A 19,699-nucleotide genomic window follows, 5' to 3' on the forward strand; every position below is an offset into this window, starting at 1 on the left:
TTCTAGAGAACCATTTTAAAATCTACGTTGTCAAGATTTACAAAACTGTTAACAATGATGTCTTTCCCCAATCTCCAGACTTCTAGTACAAGAGTTGTTTGAAATGAAGTGTGATTCAGAAATTGTGCAAGTCATATAGCAGTGAGAGAAGTGACATTTAAAACCTTTTTCCTAGAGTTTAAAACACTCAGCCTCTTGGAAGAATATTGAGCACGTCTGTTAATCAGCCCTGCCAGGAGAAGCCCCATTTATTATGCTCTTGGTGTGTAGGATGAAATGTTTTGACTTACAGAACAAAGTAATTTATAGAACATAGGAGATTACAAACTAGATTCAGAATGGGTATCAGTAGCCACATACAGTTGACAGCAAACCATCTCCTTTTATCTTTCGTCTCTCTCCGTCTCTCTCTCTCTCTCTCTCTCTCTCTCTCTCTCTCTCTCTCTCTCTTTCTCCTCTTTCTCCTCTTTCTCCTCTTTCTCCTCTTTCTCCTCTTTCTCCTCTTTCTCTTTCTCTTTCTCTTTCTCTTTCTCTTTCTCTTTCTCTTTCTCTTTCTCTTTCTCTTTCTCTTTCTCTTTCTCTTTCTCTTTCTCTCTGCCTCCCCTTCCTTTCCTGCCTGCATTCTTTTTGGGGGTAGGGAGAGAGCATGATAATAATTGGGCAGATATGCATCTTATCAAATGATGTCATTAGTTACCTCTAAAACTGGATGGTTGTTTGATTAAATGAGGACAACAATAAACTGTGTTACCAATTGTAAACAGTTGGAAGCAATTTTCTAAAATTACAAAATAATTAAAAGTAAATATTCTGTTACGAAAGACATTTTGGAATGTGGCTACATAGACATTTATTAGCAAAGGCAAATAAGATGATTTTTGTGGTATTTGTATGCTGTTAGGACTTCTTAAAAGAAAAATATACATTGGCCTTTATCACTGTTTCCTGGCTCAAAGTTCCCAAAAGGGTTGCATTTCTTGAGATTTAAGGATGTTTGGAGTATATTTGTGTTCTACTATTTGGCTTTGGTCCTGATTGTTGACACAGTGTACCTGAGTCACTTGGTGATGTTCCTTGAGTGATGAGAGTTTTTACTCCATATCAGGTGATCCTTGGTGAGCTCCTGGCTGGGAGTGGGGGGGTCACCAGCAACAGCCAACCGTGATGAGCTTAGAACTTTTAGCTCTATTTACCATGCCTTAAAAGAAGAAAGGCCTAAAAATTGGGTTAAAGATCTATCATGCCCATGTGGCAAAACCTTCATCACATTCCGTAAAACAGGGCATTGGGAGTGTCCGGGTTGTGTGGGTGTGACTAGAGTTTGTAGGGCAGCTCCGAGGCTCCTGCTCTCGTATCTGGTTCATTGCAGTCTCTCTGGATGTCTGCTTATACTCTGTAATATTCTTTATGAGCAACTGCTAGGCCAACATAAAATTTCTGAGAGTTGGGCCTGGCGGCGTGGCCTAGCAGCTAAAGTCCTCGCCTTGAACGCCACGGGATCCCATATGGGCGCTGGTTCTAATCCCAGCAGCTCCACTTCCCATCCAGCTCCTTGCTGGTGGCCTGGGAAAGCAGTCGAGGATGGCCCAAAGTTTTGGGACCCTGCACCCGCATGGGAGACCTGGAAGAGGTTCCTGGTTCCCGGCTTCGGATCGGTGCAGCACCGGCTATTGTGGTCACTTGGGGAGTGAATCATCGGATGGAAGATCTTCCTCTCTGTCTCTCCTCCTCTCTGTATATCCGGCTTTTCAATAATAATAAAATCTTAAGAAAAATTTTTTTCTGAGAGTCCTCTGTGCTGTTCTACAAATTATGGCACCCAAGGAGAGGTTTGGGGAAACCCTGATGTATTACTGGTTGTTAACAAGTACAAGCAACAGACCTGGGAACTGTGATGGATTTAGGAATTGAGGGGAAATCTTGTGGAATTAAACTATTAAACTGTGAGATCCGCTACTGTTTCCAAGCAGGTGGCATCATCTGTTACCTGAATTGTAGAATCCTCCGCAGGTGTGATAGAATTGCTGGGTGTGGGGAACATTTTGCACGTCTGTGCAGTGAAGTGCGCAGTATTCAGCGTCACAGTGTTACAAGTGAAGTGTGGAGATTTAACATCTGGGTTTCAGAGCCCAATCAAGTTGGAATTTCAATTCTGCAACTCACCTGCACTTGTTTATCTTGTGGAAGCAACCTTTTCTTCAACCATACAGTAGATATAATAAAAACTACTCCCTCTGCCAAGATTATAAGATAAATCAATTGTGTAAAAGTGAGTAATGGGAGCTGGTGCCATTGCTTAACACGCTAATCCTCCAGCTTTAAGCACTGGCATCCCATATGGATGCTGCTTCTGGCTTCTCCACTTCTGACCCAGCTCCCTTTTACCCTGGGAAAGCAGTGGAGGATGGCCCAGAGCCTTGGGACCCTGCACTTATCTGGGAGGTGTGGAAACGTCTCCTGGCTCCTGACTTTGGATGACTCAGCTCCAGCTGTGCAGCCATTTGGGGAGTGAACCAGCAGAAGGAAGATCTTTCTCTGTCTCTCCTTCTTGCTGTAATTTTGCCTTTCTAATAAAGATAAATAAAAAGAGAAAAATAAGTGATTAGTGAAGTGCCTAGCATAAAACCATTCCAATACGTGCATATTTTTATTGAAAATGAATATTTGTTGTTATGCTTTGTTGCGATGAGATTTTCAAAGAATATTTTATGCAATAAAAATAATGAGAATTAGAATAATAATTCTTGCTTCTTCCCTTCCCAGCCTCCAGGTCAGAATACAAAATGATCATTTATTTGGCTTCATCCATTTTCTACTGCTATAACTGAACCTTACATTCTGAGAAGTTTATAATGTAGAAAGGTGTACTTGACCTGTGGTTTTTTTTTTTAATTTTATTTTAAATTCATTAATTACATTGTATTATGTGACACAGTTTCATAGGTACTGGGATTCTCCCCACCCCTCCCCAAACCCTCCCACCATGGTGGATTCCTCCACCTTGTTGCATAACCACAGTTCAAGTTCAGTTGAGATTCCCCCATTGCAAGCATATACCAAACACAGAGTCCAGCATCTTATTGTCCAGTCAAGTTCAACGGCTTCTTAGGTATACACTCTCTGGTCTGAAGACAGAGCCAGCAGACTATCATCCCGATCAATTAAAAGCTCCAACATACCATCAGCAAAAATTTACATCATTATGGAATTAATTGACATAGTAATGAGTAACCAATATGTTAAAAGTAAATGCGAGTTCCCAGCCACCTTCTGTGACCACCTCCCCTATACTTCAATTTTAGTTTATACACAACATATAACATTCAAAACATAACATGTTATACATAACATCATATCATCTTAAATTAAGGCAAACATGTGGTATTTAACCTTTTGGGATTGGCTCATTTCCCTTAGCATTATGGTTTCCAGTTTGGCCCATTTGGCCACAAAGAACTGCATTTTGTTTTTTTTAATAGCTGAGTAGTATTCCATGGAGTAGATGAACCATAGCTTTCTTATCCAATCCTCTGTTGATGGGCATTTTGGTTGCTTCCATGTTTTTGCAATTACTGATTGTGTGGCTATGAACATAGGAGTGCATGTTGGTTTCTCATAAAACAAGTGTTCTGGATATATTCCTAGGAGTGCTATTGCCGGGTCATACGGTATGTTGAATTTGAGTTGTTTGAATGTTCTCCATACTGATTCCCATAGAGGCTGTACCAGCCTGCAGCCCCACCAGCAGTGGAGTAGGGTTCCCTTTTCCCCGCAACCTCGCCAACAAGTGTTGTTGGTGCTTTTATTCATGTGGGCCAGTCTTACTGGCGTTAGGTGGTACCTCATTGATGTTTTAATTTGGATTTCCCTTATTGCCAGGGAACTTGAGCATTTTTTCATATGTTTATTTGCCATTTGGGTTTGTTCCTTTGTGAAGTGTTTGCCCATTTCCCATGCCCATTTCTTGAGTGGCTTGTTTGTTTTGACATTTTGGTTGTTTTGTAGCTCTTTGTATATTCTGGAGATCAGCCCTCTATCACCTAAGTCGTGTGCGAAGATCTTCTCCCATTCTGTGGGTTGCCTTTTTACTTTGTTGATTGTTTCTCTAGCTGTACAGAAGCTTCTTAGTTTGATGAGGTCCCAATTGTTTATTTTGGTCTTGATTTCTACTGCATTTGGAGTCTTTTTTAGGAAGTGAGGGCCTACCCCTAAGTGTTGCAGTGTGTTTCCAACATTTTCTTCCAAAAGTTTGAAGGTTTCTGGATGTAGGTTTAAATCTTTTATCCATTTGGATTTGATCTTAGTATATGGTGAAAGATGTGGGTCTATCTTTTTGTTTCTGCAGGCTATCAACCAGTTGTCCCAACAGCATTTATTGAACAGACCTTCCCATTTGCCTGGGTTGTCGTTTGTCTTTTTGTCAAAGATTATTTGGCTGTATTTCTGTGGGTTTCCTTCTGGCGTTTCTATTCTGCTCCATTGATCTTCTTCTCTATTTTTTTGCCAGTACCAGGCTGTTTTGATAACCACTGCCCTATAGTATGTCCAGAGGTCCGGAACTGTGATTCCCCCTGCTAACTTCCTGTTCTTGAGTATGGTTCTAGCTATTCGTGGTTTTTTGTGTTTCCAGATGAACCTTTGAATCATTGTTTCCAGATCTGTGAAGAATGTTTTGGGCAATTTGATTGGGATTGCGTTGAATGTATATATTGCTTTTGGCAGTATAGACATTTTAATGATATTGATTTTACCTATCCAGGAGCATGGGATGTTACTCCATCTTTCTAGATCTTGTTCAATTTCTTTTTGAAGTAGTTTGTAGTTTTCTTCAAATAGGTCTCCTACATTTTTGGTTAGGTTAATTCCCAGATACTTCATGCTTTCCTTTGTTACTTTGAATGGTATCTTGCTGGTTAGATCTTTTTCCAACTTGGGGCTGTTAGCATACACTATGGCTGTTGATTTTTGTTCATTAATTTTGTACCCTGCCACTCTACCGAACTCTCGTATAAGTTCTAGTAGTCTCTGTGTTGAGCCTTTTGGCTCTTCCATATAAAGAATCATGTCATCTGCATAGAGTGAAAGCTTGACTTCTTCATTTCCCATTTGGATTCCTTTGATTTCTTTTTCTTGTCTTATGGCCTCAGCGAGTACCTCTAGAACTATGTTGAATAGCAGCGGAGAAAGCGGACATCCCTGTCTTGTTCCAGATCTCAGTGGGAAGGGTTCCAGTTTTTCTCCATTCAGTATGATGCTGGCATTGGGTTTTTCATATATTGCTTTGATTATGTTGTGGATTTTTCCATCTATGCCTACCTTGGTTAGAGTCTTTAGCAGGAAGTTGTGCTGAATTTTGTCGAAAGCTTTTTCTGTGTCTATTGATACTATCATGTGATTCTTGTTTTTCAGTTTTTGGATGTGGTGTATCACATTTATGGATTTCCGAATGTTGAACCATCCCTGCATTCCAGGGATGAATCCTACTTGATCTGGATGAATGATCTGTCTGATGTGTTTTTGAATTCTGTTGGCTAGGATTTTGTTGAGAATCTTAGCATCAATGTTCATCAAAGAGATAGGTCTGTAGTTTTCTTTCTCTGTAGGATCTCTGCCCGGTTTTGGGATTAAGGTAATGTTGGCTTCATAGAATGAGTTTGGAAGGGTTGCTTCCTTTTCTATTGTTTTGAAGAGTTTGTAGAGGATTGGGGTTAGTTCTGTTCGGAATGTTTTGTAGAATTCTGGAGTGAAGCCGTCTGGGCCTGGGCTTTTCTTTGTTGGGAGGTCTTTAATCACTGATTCAATCTCTGCTTCAGTTATGGGTTTGTTCAGGTTGATTGTTGCCTCTGGGCTAAGTTTTGGCAGGTTGTGTGAGTCTAAGAACTTTTCCATTTCTTGGTGGTCTTCTGATTTGTTGGAGTACAGTGCTTTGTAGTAATTTCTGATTATGTTCTTAATGGTTGTAATGTCTGTTGTTATGTTGCCTTTTTCATCTTTGATGCTGTTAATTCTTGCTTTCTCTTGTTTTTTCTTTGTCAGACGGGCCAGCGGGGTGTCTATTTTGTTTATCTTTTCAAAAAACCAGCTTTTTGATTCGTTGATTTTGTGTATGGTTTTTTTTTATTTCTATCTGGTTGATTTCCTCCCTTGTTTTGATGATTTCTTGTTTCCTGTTGTGTGTGGGGCTCATCTGCTGCTGCTTTTCCAATTCCTGGAGGTGTGTGGTTAGTTCCTGTATTTGGCGACTTTCTTGGGCCTTGACATGAGCTCCAATTGCGATGAGTTTACCCCGTAGCACTGCTTTGGCAGTGTCGCACAAGTTTTGGAATGTTGTGTCAGAGTTTTCATTGGTTTCCATAAATTTTTTGATCTCATCTTTAATTTCTTCCCTGACTCATTGTTCGTTTAATAGCATATTGTTCAACCTCCAAGAGTTTCTGTATTTCCTTGGGCATTTTGAATTGCTGATTTCCAGTTTCATTCCGTGGTGGTCTGAGAGGGTACATGGTATGATTCCTATCTTTTTGAAGTTATTTAGATTTGCTTTGTGTCCTATCATGTGGTCGATCCTGGAGAAGGTGCCATGCACTGCTGAAAAAAATGTATAATCTGTGGTCTTAGGATAAAAAATTCTATAAATGTCTACCAAGTCTAGTTGTTCTAATGTTTGTATGAGCTCTGTTGTTTCTTTGTTGAGTTTTTGTTTTGTTGATCTGTCTATAGTTGTTAGCGGGGTGTTAAGATCGCCCACTATTATTGTGTGTGTATGTATGTCTCCCCTTAAGTCCGTAAGTAGTTGCTTCACGAAGCTAGGCGCATTGAAATTAGGTGCATATATGTTCACGATTGTAATTACTTCTTGATGGATCAGTCCCTTCACCAATATATAATGTCCTTCTCTGTCCTTTTTGATGTCTGTCAGCTTGAAGTCTAGGTCATCTGAGATTAGAACAGCTACACCAGCCTTTTTTTCTCGTCCATTGGCATGAAATGTCTTTTTCCATCCTTTCACTTTAAATTTCTTACAGGATTTTCTGGTTAGATGTGTCTCTTGTAGGCAACATATAGTTGGGTGCTGTTTGATGATCCATTCCGTTAATCTATGCCTTTTGATTGGTGAGTTTAAGCCATTTGTGTTGAGAGATAATATTGAGAGGAATTGGTTTTGGGCTGCCATGAGTGTAAGTGTGCAAGTGTGTATTTGCGACTATTAGAGTTTCTGATTGGTTGACTTTTCTTGTATGGATTTTAGTGGGGAGGTCTTCCCATTTGCCATCTTTGATTTTGGTTTGTATTTTTTCTTTCTGGGTTTAGCACCTTCCTGAGGAGATTTTCCAGAGCTGGTTTCGTGTTGATGTATTCTTCGAGTTTCTCTTTACTGTTGAAGTATTTGATTTCATTCTCAAATATAAATGAGAGCTTTGCTGGGTACATTATTCTTGGTTGGCAGTTGTTTTGTTTCAGGATTTGATAGGTTTTACCCCATTCTCTCCTTGCTTGGAGCGTTTCTTCTGATAGGTCGGCTGTGATCCTGATTTCCCTTCCCCTGAAAGTAATCTTATCCTTTTTTCTTACTTGTCTTAGAATGGTTTCCTTGTATTCACTTGAAGGTAGCTTGAGGACCACATGTCTGGGAGACAATTTGTTTGGGTCGTATCTACTGGGGGTTCTTTGCCCTTCCTGGATTTGTGCTGGATTTATATTTCCAGTATTCTGGAAGTTCTCCTGTATTATCTCATTGAGCACCCGTTGCAAGCCTGTCTCCTTTTCCACTCCTTCGGGAAGGCCTATTATTCTAATATTTGATTTTTTGAGGTTGTCTTTCATTTCCTGTATGGACCTATTGGCTTTCTCTAGATTTGTCTCCAACTGTTTGATTAGCTGCTGCCTTTCATTCTGATTGTCTTCCAATTCTGATATTCTGTCCTCTGCTGTGTTCATTCTGTTGGTTAGGCTTTCAATTTTGCGCTCTATATCGAGGATTCCCTTTTTGACTTGATTTATTTCTGCAGTGATATGGTTTTCGAATGCCTTAGACTCTTCCCAGCGCTTTTCACTCTCTCTGACGAATTTCATCATTAGCTTCTTAAAGTCCTTATCTGATAGTTCCTCTATGTCTTCATCTTGCATCTCAGATATTGAGATTAGTTTTTGGTTGTATTGGGAGGGAGTGCTTGATCTTTCCTCTGGGTCATTGCTTTTTCTGATACTTCTCCTCATTGTGTTTTTGCTTCTTGTTGTTTTGAGATTTTAGCGGTGATTCAGCTGAGCCGGCTCTGGTTTGGGGTCTCCGGCTGAGCCCAGCAGGGCTTACTGCCTGAGTCACCAGCTGCTTTCAGGGTCTGTAGATCACAGCCCCGAGCTGGGTCAGGAGGCTTTGTGGGCCAGCCCTAGTGCCAGGCCCCTTCCCCTGTGGCTCCCTCTCAAAGGCAGTTCCCTACAGATTCACTCTGCTGAGCCACGCCTGGGCTTTGGGTCACAAGGCTAATACAGCGGGGGGTCTCTGCCTCAGTGCTGAGCTGAGACTCTCCTTCAGGGCTTGAGGTTAGCACAGCAAGGGCTCCTGCTGCTCGGAGTCTAAAATCCCCAACCCCGGCCTGTGCTGGGCTGGAGATCTCGGCGGCCCCAGTGCCAAACTCGGAAGCGCTGCTCCGCCGAGGGCTGCAACACCGCAGGCAGGTCTTTTGGAGCGGGCTCCTGCTGGGAAAACCTGTCCGGCCAGTTCAGCTGAGCCCGCTCAGGTCTGGCCTCTCTAGCTGAGCCCAGCTGGGGACTCCACCCTGAAGAAGCCACTTCCTCAGCTGCACTCTCTCAAGGATGGAAGCGGATCTCTGAGAGGCACAGAGCCCTTGAGGTGAGACGTGCCCCCACTAGTCTGCTCCTCTGCCCAGGACGTGAGGCCCTGTCCAGCGTTGCCCAGCCTCTGGGGCTCCGGGCGAGTCCAGCAACAAGATCCACGGACTCTCCCGCAGCCAGTCCACAGCTCGGAGCCGATATGGGGATCTCTGAGCCCCAGTCCCACAGTGCTGCTCCTGTTCCCTCTGCACTCTCCCACAGCCGCTGAGCAGGGGGTAGGCAAGCCTCTGGGAAATCTCCCCTGCTTTTCCTCCACTTCTGCAGGGATAATGCACCCAATGATCAGTCCAGTAGCCTCCTCTGGGGGCTCCTGCCTTCCAGGGGACTGGTGCCCCTGTCGGTGTGGGCGCCTATCCTTCCAGCCGCCTCTGTTTTCCCTGGGGCGGTTGAGCCTCTGCCGCCTTCCCCCTGCCTGGGATCGTGACTCACCAGGTTTCTCGCGGCGTGCTGTATTTTCTTTCCTACTTTTTGTGGCTGTTCCTTCACGCTGTGTAGATCTTCTTGTTTTAGTGAACTCCAGTGACCTTCTTGCTCTTCTCCCTACAGTTTCGCGCCTCCTGGCCTGTTTCTCTGCTGGATCGGCTCCCCTCCTTCCCTACTCTACCCTACACCAGCTCTCTGCAGTCGGCCATCTTTTTCGGTCTCTCGACCTGTGGTTTTGAAGGCTGAGAAATTCAAGGCTGTGCATCCATGTCAGTGAAATTCTCCTGCTTGAGTAGATCCTCTATGAAGTTGCATATTAGAACAGTGTCATAGGGTCAATCAGAATTTGCTAGCCCAGGTTTCCCTTATTCTTCTTACAAAGCCACTGTCCCGTTAGAGGAGGGCCACACTGTAAAATGTAGTTGAATTGAGTTTCTTCACCATTAGTACCTCAAGATTATGAATTAGATTTCAACATTTGTTTTGGTGGGGACATTCAATCCATCGCAAAGCTTGGCAATATAACTCTCACATTCTGTCATTTCACAGCAGGAATTGGAGGATTGTCTCTTGTGTCCACATAGCTAGGGGTTTCTTTCACAGCACTGCTGTGCCTTCTATAATAACTTCAGAAATGCAGTGTGATCCCAGTGCAATAGCCTAGTGGCTAAAGTCTCACCTTGCATGCACTGGGATTTCATATGGGTACTAGTTTGTGTCCCAGCTACTTCACTTCCAATCCAGCCCCTTGTGGTCTTGGGAAACAATAGAGGATGGCCTAAAGCCTTGGCACCCTGCTTCCATGTGGGAGACCCAGAAGAAGCTCCTGTCTCCTGGCTTCAGATTGGCTCATCTCTGGCTTTGTGACCACTTGGGGAGTGAATCAGCGGATGGAAGATCTTACTTTCCTTCTCTGTGTATTTCTGCCTTTCCAATAATAATTAAAATCTTAACAGAAAGAAATAGCAACTTGACAGTTTTGCAGCAGTTCTGTCTCAATGTTTTAACTTATTGACAGAGGCAGGGATGGTAAAGGAAGGCCTCCAAGCCCTGGTTTACCCCCCACATGTCTGCAGTGGCTGGTACTGGGCCAAGCAGAGGTTGGGAACAGTAAATTATACCTGGATTTCCCACATGGGTAGAGACAACCTGATTGCTTGATGTGTTACTTTTGTCTCTCCAGGTCTGTCTTAGCTTGAAACTGGAGTCCGGAGCCAGACCTGAGGATTGAACCCAGGCACTCCAACATGGCACACTCATATCTCAGTCCATTTCTTTACCAGTAGGCCCAACGCCTACCCCTACAGAGTTTAGAAGTTCATTGCTTATTCCTGTGAAATGATTAATTTCTAGCTTTTGACTTACACTCTGAATTTCTATGGGGAAACTTCTACCTTAACACTAATTCAGCACTGTAAGCCTTTATGTTTGCTAAACACTTACGTAACTCTCCTATCATTTGTGGGGCAGCAGCCACAGCTGTGGCTATGGTCAGATTCTATCATTTTCATGGCTCAAGCCACATTTTGTCCAGTGAGAAACTGAATATATGGTGTGATTTGACTTTTCATTACCGAGTTTCCGTGTGATGCGGGACGATTGATGACAGAGGCTCGGCAGAGAGGTGCCTCTGTTCGTACAGTTATTATTAGGGTCTTCCTATGGTTCCAGGAATTGACAGAATTGTTGGCATTCATTAAATGCCTGAGAGGGGGAAAATGCTTGAGGTGCTGAGTCTCTGATGTTTTTCCTTTAACATTTGGTGTGTCTCCTTTTCATTAGTCTTGATTTTATCAATTACTTCATGAGCTGTTTACTTCAGAAGTGATTCTGAGCTAACTGGATGAGACCAAAGGAAATATCGTAGTTTGACTTTTGAAAAACATATAGGAAGATTCAGTCAGATTTGAAGCCTATGTAATGTGCAAGAGTGGCTGAAATTTTCCCCCACTTTTATAGTGATGCACAATGACTCACTTCAAGTGTGCTGATACAGGTATGGAAAGAAACATTTAACATCCTAGTGACATATCTCTGCCCTATTCCAATGGTGCAGCCAGGATGGGGATTCTGTGGGACTCTGCAGAGAATTTTGATTTATATTCCTTTTGCCATTGGTAAGACATTTTCTCTTCCCCCAGAAGTTTTTTTTCCCAGGCCATTGTTATCTTGAAACTGCAAAAGTACATAGTCTGTCATATTAAAGACAGGAAGTAACCAGAAATAGTAATTTATGATGTGCCTAAACCTCGTGGGTGAGTTTAGGAATGCAGCCTACTTTTGGCTCTCTAAGATCCAATGAGTAATCTGTGGATGTCTGCAATCGTATTCCTTCTTTGTTCCGTTCTCTACTGTGATCTATTACTGATGCTATCTAGTCAGTCAGACTTGAGTTTCTATTTCTTGCACAATCTTATGATTGAAGAAAGCAGTTTGCTAGACAGCAATATATATTTCCAGGGAGAAAATTGCTTCCCAGGTCATATGAATGAGTATTCTGATTTGGAATCTGATTTCTAAGTTTTTCTATGATGGAACAGCTTTGACTTCTCTCCAGCATACCACCTTATCATGAGCATGGGCCAGCAGGAATCAGGCATGGAAGGGTACAAAGGCCGTTCTTGTCTCTTGTTTTGTTGACAACTGTTCTTCCCCTTTTTGAAGGATGCATATAAAATGCAAAAGTAGTGTGGAAATGAAACCCAACATAAATCTCCCTTAACCAAGCTGGTGTATGCACTGTGTTTTACCTTTGATCTCAAGCATTTCTCTAGTTCTTGGTCAGATATCACTAATGATTGATGGAAGTTTCTCACGATATAACAACTTCAAAGTTCAGCATGGAAAAAAATTCTCATGATGTCACGGAAGTACCAGTTACTAGTGGCTAACAAGTGACTACTATTTAGTGCCTTTTGTGTCTTCATATGAAAAGTGGTTAAATGAATTCAGCAGTTCACTGAATTAAACACCTGTCTGTTTACTGAAGCAATAAAATCCCCGTTATATGTCATTTGCTTTGGCTTGGGATTTCCCAACTAGGCTGTGTTGAAAAGATGTGATGCAGTGTATACTGTGCTCTTATAGTAAGTACTTACATGTACTGGTGAAGTGTATAATAGGAAGAGTAAAGCTCATGGGTTGACATGTCCAAAAAGTTGGTCTCTAGTATTGCCACTACACTTCTTTCCTTGTGTATGGTTTTACTTTCACATTTCTGCTTCATATTTTTTTTAAAAAAGATTTATTTATTTGTTTTTAATGGAAAGTCAGGTTAACAGAAACAGAGAGAAATATATGCCATCCACTGGTTTACTCCCCAAGTGGCCTCAGGGGCCAGAGCTGAGCCAATCTGAATCTGAATCCAGGAGCCTCTTTCGGCTCTCTCACATGGGTGCAGGGTCCCAAGGCTTTGGGTCATCCTCTACTGCTTTTCCAGGCCACAAGTTGGAGACTGGATGGGAAGTGGAGCAGCTGGGACATGAACCAGAATTTATGTGGGATCATGGCAGGTGCAAGACAAGCATTTTAGTCATTAGGCTATTGCGCTTGGCCCTCTGCTTCATCTTTTCCAAGCAAGCCTTTTCCTTTAATAGTGTGTATACATTTGCACAGAAAGCAGGAAGAATGGTTTCCCTTCATTAAAGTTACATTGCTTTTTATTTCAGGGACATTTTTCTATGAGTGCATGCCTGTGCCACTTAACCTGAACAATTCAAGAATATGGCTTTTTATCTTGGCTAAAATAACATGTACTTTTGCTCTATAAGGCTGTTATCTTTTTAGAGATATTCTTGATTGATAGAAAGTATGCTAGCATAGTCATTAACTTGTATAGAATTAAGTATTTTTGTAAGATAGTAAAATCAGAGGCTAGCCTTGTGGTGTTGAAGGTTAAGCTGCTGCATGTTACAGTGGAATCCCGTAGTATGTGGTGGCTCAGGGCCCATTTGCTCAACTTTCATTCCACCTCCATGCTAATGCACCTTGGAAAACAGTGCAAGCCGGTCCTACTTCTACCACTGCACTGGCGTGGGACACCTGGGAGAAGCTCCAGACACCTGGCTTCAGCTTGGCATCGCTCTTGTCATCATGGCCATTTGCATAGTGAAGCAGAGGATGATTAAATCTCTGTTTAGTTCTGCCTTTCAAACAATTTTTTAAAAAGGATGTCATTGGAAAATGATATTAAAATCAGTGATTATGTTTGGATTTTCTATTTTGCTTATTTATTCTTATTTGAAAAGTAGTGACAGAGACTGAATATGAGTTTATTTGCTGACTGATTAGCTACCTAAATGTATCCAGAACTTGGTGTCTGCTAATGTGGTGGCTGAGACTCAAGTATTTGAGTCATCTCTGTTGTACATTACTGAACCTTAACCTGGGGATTAGGACTGGAATTTGAGCATCTCTAGCAGTGATCTGTCTGTTGCACAAAGCATTCATCCATGTTTGTATTTTTAGACTTCAAGATGTGTTCTTTGGCTACTAGCAAAAATTCAAATTCCATTCTGATAAGACATAGGTGTTGAATATTTTTTTGTGATTCATTAGAATTATAAACAGAACTCTTTGTTAATGTTTTACTTCATAAACATTTTCACTATATTGTATCTCAAATTTGTTACTTCTCTCTCTCGAGATATATATATATATATATATATATATATATATATATATATATAACATATATATATGTTATAAGACTTCCTAAATTCTATTTCAGCATAGGCTTTATTTTATTAGAAGAGAAGCAGATTTTGTTTTTTCAGGTATTTATTTGCCACATAAGTAGATTCCCACAGTGAATCAATCTATTAGAGATTACAAAATTAGGACCACCACTGAGGATGGAAGAGCTCCAAAGTTTCAATAATGATTTTTTCTACATGTTTTCAGCAATTGTGTCCTAGATAAAGTAAGTATGTTTTTGAGTAAGATGTGTGTTTTTAAAGGATAATAGTAATTTTTTTATATAAAGAAATCGTCAATTGTTTTAGTGTTACCATCAATTTTTTGGTTTACCTGTTTAGCAAAATAAAGCTATTTTCTCTGTGTAAGTTTGGAATATTAATCCATCCTGCCAGGTACTTTGAGAGAGCAAATAAGGCAAGAATGGCATGAACATGTGTCTTATCCAAATCGCACAGGTTCAGATAACTGATCTTTTGGAATAGGCTGACTGTAAAGTCAGTTTCCTACCTAGAGCACCTTGGCCATTTATCATTATTCTGACATTCCAACTGCTCTCACATGAGGAGTTCCTCTGACTGCAGAAGCCTCTACCAGACTGTTAATATTTCAAGGATTGAATGTTAGTTTTTAAATGTCTGCCTCAGTTGGAATAGCTGTAAATCATGTGTTCTGCATTGTTTCCAAGATTCTCCTAGTGAGATGAAGCCCCCTCTACTGTGATGCTGGCTTATTTAATTCTATACCTCTTATTAGCCTCCTTATTTTGCCTATTTCAGTTTCTGTTTTTACTGGTGTCTCAGCACTGGAGTTCTTCACCCAGGGTTTCATTTTGGTACAGATCTGATAAGGACAAGGAGGCTTACAACGATGTATATGTTGGGTCCACTGCTCTAGGAGACAGAAGATCCAATTCAAATGATATCTGTTTAAATTAATTTTCAAAGACCCACCTATGAAAAAGAAATAATGGTCTCTCATGAGAATGCATTCACTGTCTTCAACAAAATTTTATCAATTATTTGGCAAAGTCCAAAGGGCTTCAGTTTACTGCATCTGTCTTTGTTTTGAGCGCCATAAACATTCTGGAAATCTAGCTGCTTTCTAGTTAGGCAATCTGCATGATTTATGTGACCCTCCTAAGGCTTGTTTCCCAACATCTGAGCCATTTTATGAATTTCTAGTGGATGGATAACTAAGCTACTCATATTTTCATTTTGTTATAGATTCCAGAGTGCTATGGAATGTTTTTGATTACTAATGAGAAAAACTTTTTTTGAGATGTTATTAAGGTTATTGCTAGGAAAACTGCATCTAAGGTGTTGAGGTGGCATGCTGTTTATCTTTGTTCTATATCAATGTTTCTACACATACAATTCAACAGAATCATCTGGAGGATTTGTGAACACACACATTTCTAATCTCTAACCTAAAGTTTTGATTAGGTAAATTGCAGGTGGGGCCTGTGAATCTGCATTCCTAACAACTTTCCAGGCAATCTTGATGGTGCTAGTCCAGCACCTTATGCTGAGAAACGTTGTTTTGTGTCAAAGGGAGGGGCTGGGATTTCTCTTAGTGTTTGTGTACGACAGCAGTAGACTAGAGTAGCAGGAGTTATGTCTTATACTGTCAGAAACAACAGTGCTATTGATTCTAATGTGTTGTTTCTTGTTTCCTGTTGGGGATATTATTTTTGAAATCCATGAAATGTATTACTGTCTTTCTAGAAGCAAGCAGTGCGTAAATATTCCTTTATTTCTTTATTGTAACTAGATGGATTACTAAAAGATCCAATAGCGGAAAGCAATAGCGTTTTCCTGCAGAAACAGAAGACATACAATATTGGAGATGAGTTATTTAGGTTTAGAGGAGAGACTTCATTTTCAGCAAACTACTTTTTTTCAGACCACCAACCGGTAGCAGTTTGGTATCGCCGTCGTTACTGAAAGAAGTGTGGTGAGGACAAATACATTGTATTAAATTTTGAAGGGAACCTGACATTGCGATTGAAAGTGCCAATAAGATCAGCCTGTACTATGGGGATTAAATTTGAGAGTTCCTATAGCCACGCTCTTCATTCCCTTTCATTTAGATGTCTTGCAGTGAAATTAAAGATGAGGTTCTAATAACATTTGGCTATGAAGAAATCCAAAGGAGAAACATTGAGACTCCTAATCAGAATTTCCGCATCCATGTTGGGCTGGAAGGTTATGAGTGGATAGAAACTGGTGAATCAATTTAAATGCTAAAGAGAGAGGAACTGCAATGTTGGCTTAAATGTGTTTACTGTATGTTGTCTGTCGATAAACCAGTGTTGTATTTTGAATTACTTACTCTTTTCTTTCTGTTATATGCATAGAAATTTCAAGATAACTTTTATCCACTTTTTTCTCTTACTTAATACATGACTGTGTCCTATCACTACCCTACCAGTATTTTGCGTTAAGAAGAAATGACTGGGATGATACTCTGCTGGCTCTGTCTTCAGACCAGAGAGGGTATACCTAAGAAGACGTTGAACTTGACTGGACAATAAGATGCTGGACTCTATGTTTGGTATACGCTTGCAATGGGGGAATCTCAACTGAACTTGAGCTGTGGTTATGCAACAAGGTGGAGGAATCCACCATGGTGGGAGGGTTTGGGGAGGGGTGGGGAGAACCCAAGTATCTATGTAACTGTGTCACATAATACAATGTAATTAATGAAGTTAAATAATAAATAATTAAAAAAAAAGAAGAAATGTCTTCTCACTTTCCCAGTGCTCACTGTTTGCAGGTAACTGTAACTGCTGCCTAGGTGTGTGTGTCTCTCAGGAAGGCTGTATCGTTGTTCATCTGCTCTGAATTCCTTATTATGCAATCAGCTTTTGGTTCTCTTTCCATGTGACTCAGGAAACAGCACATCATAGATTGTAGTGACTCTTTAAAACATGTTCAGCCTGCGATTAAATGGCTAGCACACTCTGTCAGAGGGAATTAATGTGAAGTGGTCCCCTTTCCCATTCCCACTTCCTAAATCATCCTATTTTATTGTGCTTATTACTTGAGTAGTAATAACAGGGACTAGGTCCCAGCACGGTAGCCTAGTGGCTAAAGTCCTCAACTTGCACATGCCAGGGTTCCCAGATAGGCTGCAGTTCTAATCCCAGCAGCCCCGCTTCCCATCCAGCACCCTGCTTGTGGCTTGAGAAAGCAGTCAAGGATGGCCCAAGGTCTTTGGACCCTGCACCTGTGTAGAAGACCTGAAAGTGGCTCCGGGCTCCTGGGTTCGGATTGGCTTAGATCTGGCCGTTGCAGCCATTTGGGAAGTAAAACAGTAGATGGAAGAGCTTCCTCTCTGCCTCTCCTCCTCTCTATGTATCTGACTTTCCAATAAATATAAAATAAATCTTAAAGAAAATAACAGGGGCTAGTCATAGCCTAAGTCACAAGGCTATGTTTTTTTTTTCTCATTCTGAAATGTAGTTTGAAAATGACATTTGGATATTTCTTTTTTTTTTTTAAGATTTTATTATTATTGGAAAGCCGGATATACAGAGAGGAGGGGAGACAGGAAGATCTTCCATCCGATGATCCATTCCCCAAGTGACCACAATAGCCGGTGCTGCACCCATCGGAAGCCAGGAACCATGAACCTCTTCCAGGTCTCCCATACGGGTGCAGGGTCCCAAGGCTTTGGGCCGTCCTCGACTGCTTTCCCAGGCCACAAGCAGGGAGCTGGATGGGAAGTGGAGCTGCTGGGATTAGAACCAGTGCCCATATAGGATCCCGGGGCGTTCAAGGCGAGGACTTTAGCCGCTAGGCCACGCCGCTGGGCCCGACATTTGGATATTTCTTATAGCAGGTGGTTGTTATTTTCCTAAATTTTATTACAAAAAAGAAAACAGACTTCAAATATTTCATAGGTACAATCTAAGATAACCATAATGCCCAGCTACCATCCTGTCAACTCCCTTCCTTCCTTCCTCCCTCCCTCCCTCCCTTCCTTCCTTCCTTTGTCTTTTCTTGAATTGTTTCACAAAATATTAATTTCAGTTCATTCTGTGGTCCCAGGTGTCATGCACCATTAACCATACTATTTAACAATTGAAAAATAGAAAGACTATAGTTCCACAGGAGTGTAAATAAAGGGTAAAAAGAGCAAACAGATCACAAGATGCCCATTTCATTGCTATGCATTTTTTGTATTTTGCATTAATTGCTACATATCAGAGAGAAACCATGTGATATTTGGCTATTTTTAGGACTGCCTTATTTCACTAAGAATAATGTTTTCCAGTTAAATGCACTTTTTGTTGTTGAAAAGATGGTACTTCATTTTTTTTTAAAGGCTGTGTGGTATTCTATCATGTTTTCCTTATCAGCCAGCAGTTGATAAACATCTGTATCTTAGCTACTATGAATTTAGCTGCAGTAAACATGGGGATACACATGACTCTTTCAGGTGCCAGTTTTATTTCCCATGGATAAAGTCTCAGGACTGGAAAGGCTGGGTCGTGTGGTAGATCTAGTTTCAATTTCCTAAGGAGCCTCCATACTGTCTTCCATAACGGTTATGCTAATTTGTGTGCCCACTAAAAGTGGGTTAGAGTACTTTTTTTCCCCCTACATTCTTACTAGCGTATTTATTGTTTGTCATAGTTCTATGATAACCATTCTAACTGGGGTGAAGTGTTACCTCATAGACAGAAAAGTTTCCACTCTCCCTTCTCTATAAACATAGGAAAAGGAAAGAACTTGGATAAAAGCACATTTACATTATGATGGAGTAATTTTCACTGTTAAGATGTTCCATAAGATTGTAAGAAATTCACTTGTCGGTTTGCTTGTGTTCCTTGGCTTGATATCATGATTTGAGTGTTTTTAGGAAAATCCATGAAAGAAAATCTGCTGGAAAATCCGATTTACCCATGAAAAATCACTCAGGAGAAGCTAATTTTGTGATTAAAATTATTTTAATTATTATCTTAAAATGATATATACATAGGTAAGTGACATAGCATAAGAACACAGAGTTCTGAAACCAAATGCTGTACAAAAGCATTATAAAACGTTCATGGAGGGGTCAATGCTGTGACATTCAAATATTCACTGATGGGAGCCCTGTCTCTCCTTTTCTGTAACTCTGACTTTAAAACAAATAAGTATTTGTTTTTAAATCCACTGGAATCAGAATTTTAAATGACTTCTTTTGGTGCAACTTTTTTTTTAAATTCCATGTGCATGTTTCTTAAAAATGTTAATTGAAAATGAAAAAACTATCATAAATATTTGTTTTCATTATATTTTACACAGATTGTTGTAAGTACTGCTTATCTATATGGGTACTATGATACTGTCCTATGCAAGATGGAATGTAGAAATTAGGCAGAATAAGACATTAACGGCAGTATTCTAGAATACATTAGAGTAACTAGTAACTATATGTTAAAAATATTGTATATTTCCAAAAAAATCTGAGGAAGTTTTTTGAATGTTTGACCACTAAAAGGAAGTCTTAAATATTGAAAGGCAAGAACATAGCATTGAACGTCACATGTATGAAAACATCACATTGTACCCTATATATGAATAATTTTTATCTTTCAACAAAAGTGGAGAAGAAGAGATTAAGACCATTTAGTGATAAAATAGTGATGAACGTTGTGGTGCAGTGTTTTAGGCAGCCACTTGGGTTGTCCATGCCCTATGTCAGATGCCTGGTTCAAGCTTGGCTGCCCTGCGTC

At 40.7% G+C, this 19,699-nt stretch overlaps 1 protein-coding gene across 3 annotated transcripts in view; it reads left to right on the forward strand.

Annotated features, from left to right (window-relative positions):
- The window catches only part of THSD7B (thrombospondin type 1 domain containing 7B), a 777,161-nt gene that overhangs the window by 283,516 nt on the left and 473,946 nt on the right, over positions 1–19,699 (forward strand). The gene's annotated exons all lie outside the window — the stretch shown is intronic.

The sequence above is a fragment of the Ochotona princeps genome, chromosome 5, assembly GCF_030435755.1.
Source record: "Ochotona princeps isolate mOchPri1 chromosome 5, mOchPri1.hap1, whole genome shotgun sequence".
NCBI lineage: Eukaryota > Metazoa > Chordata > Mammalia > Lagomorpha > Ochotonidae > Ochotona > Ochotona princeps.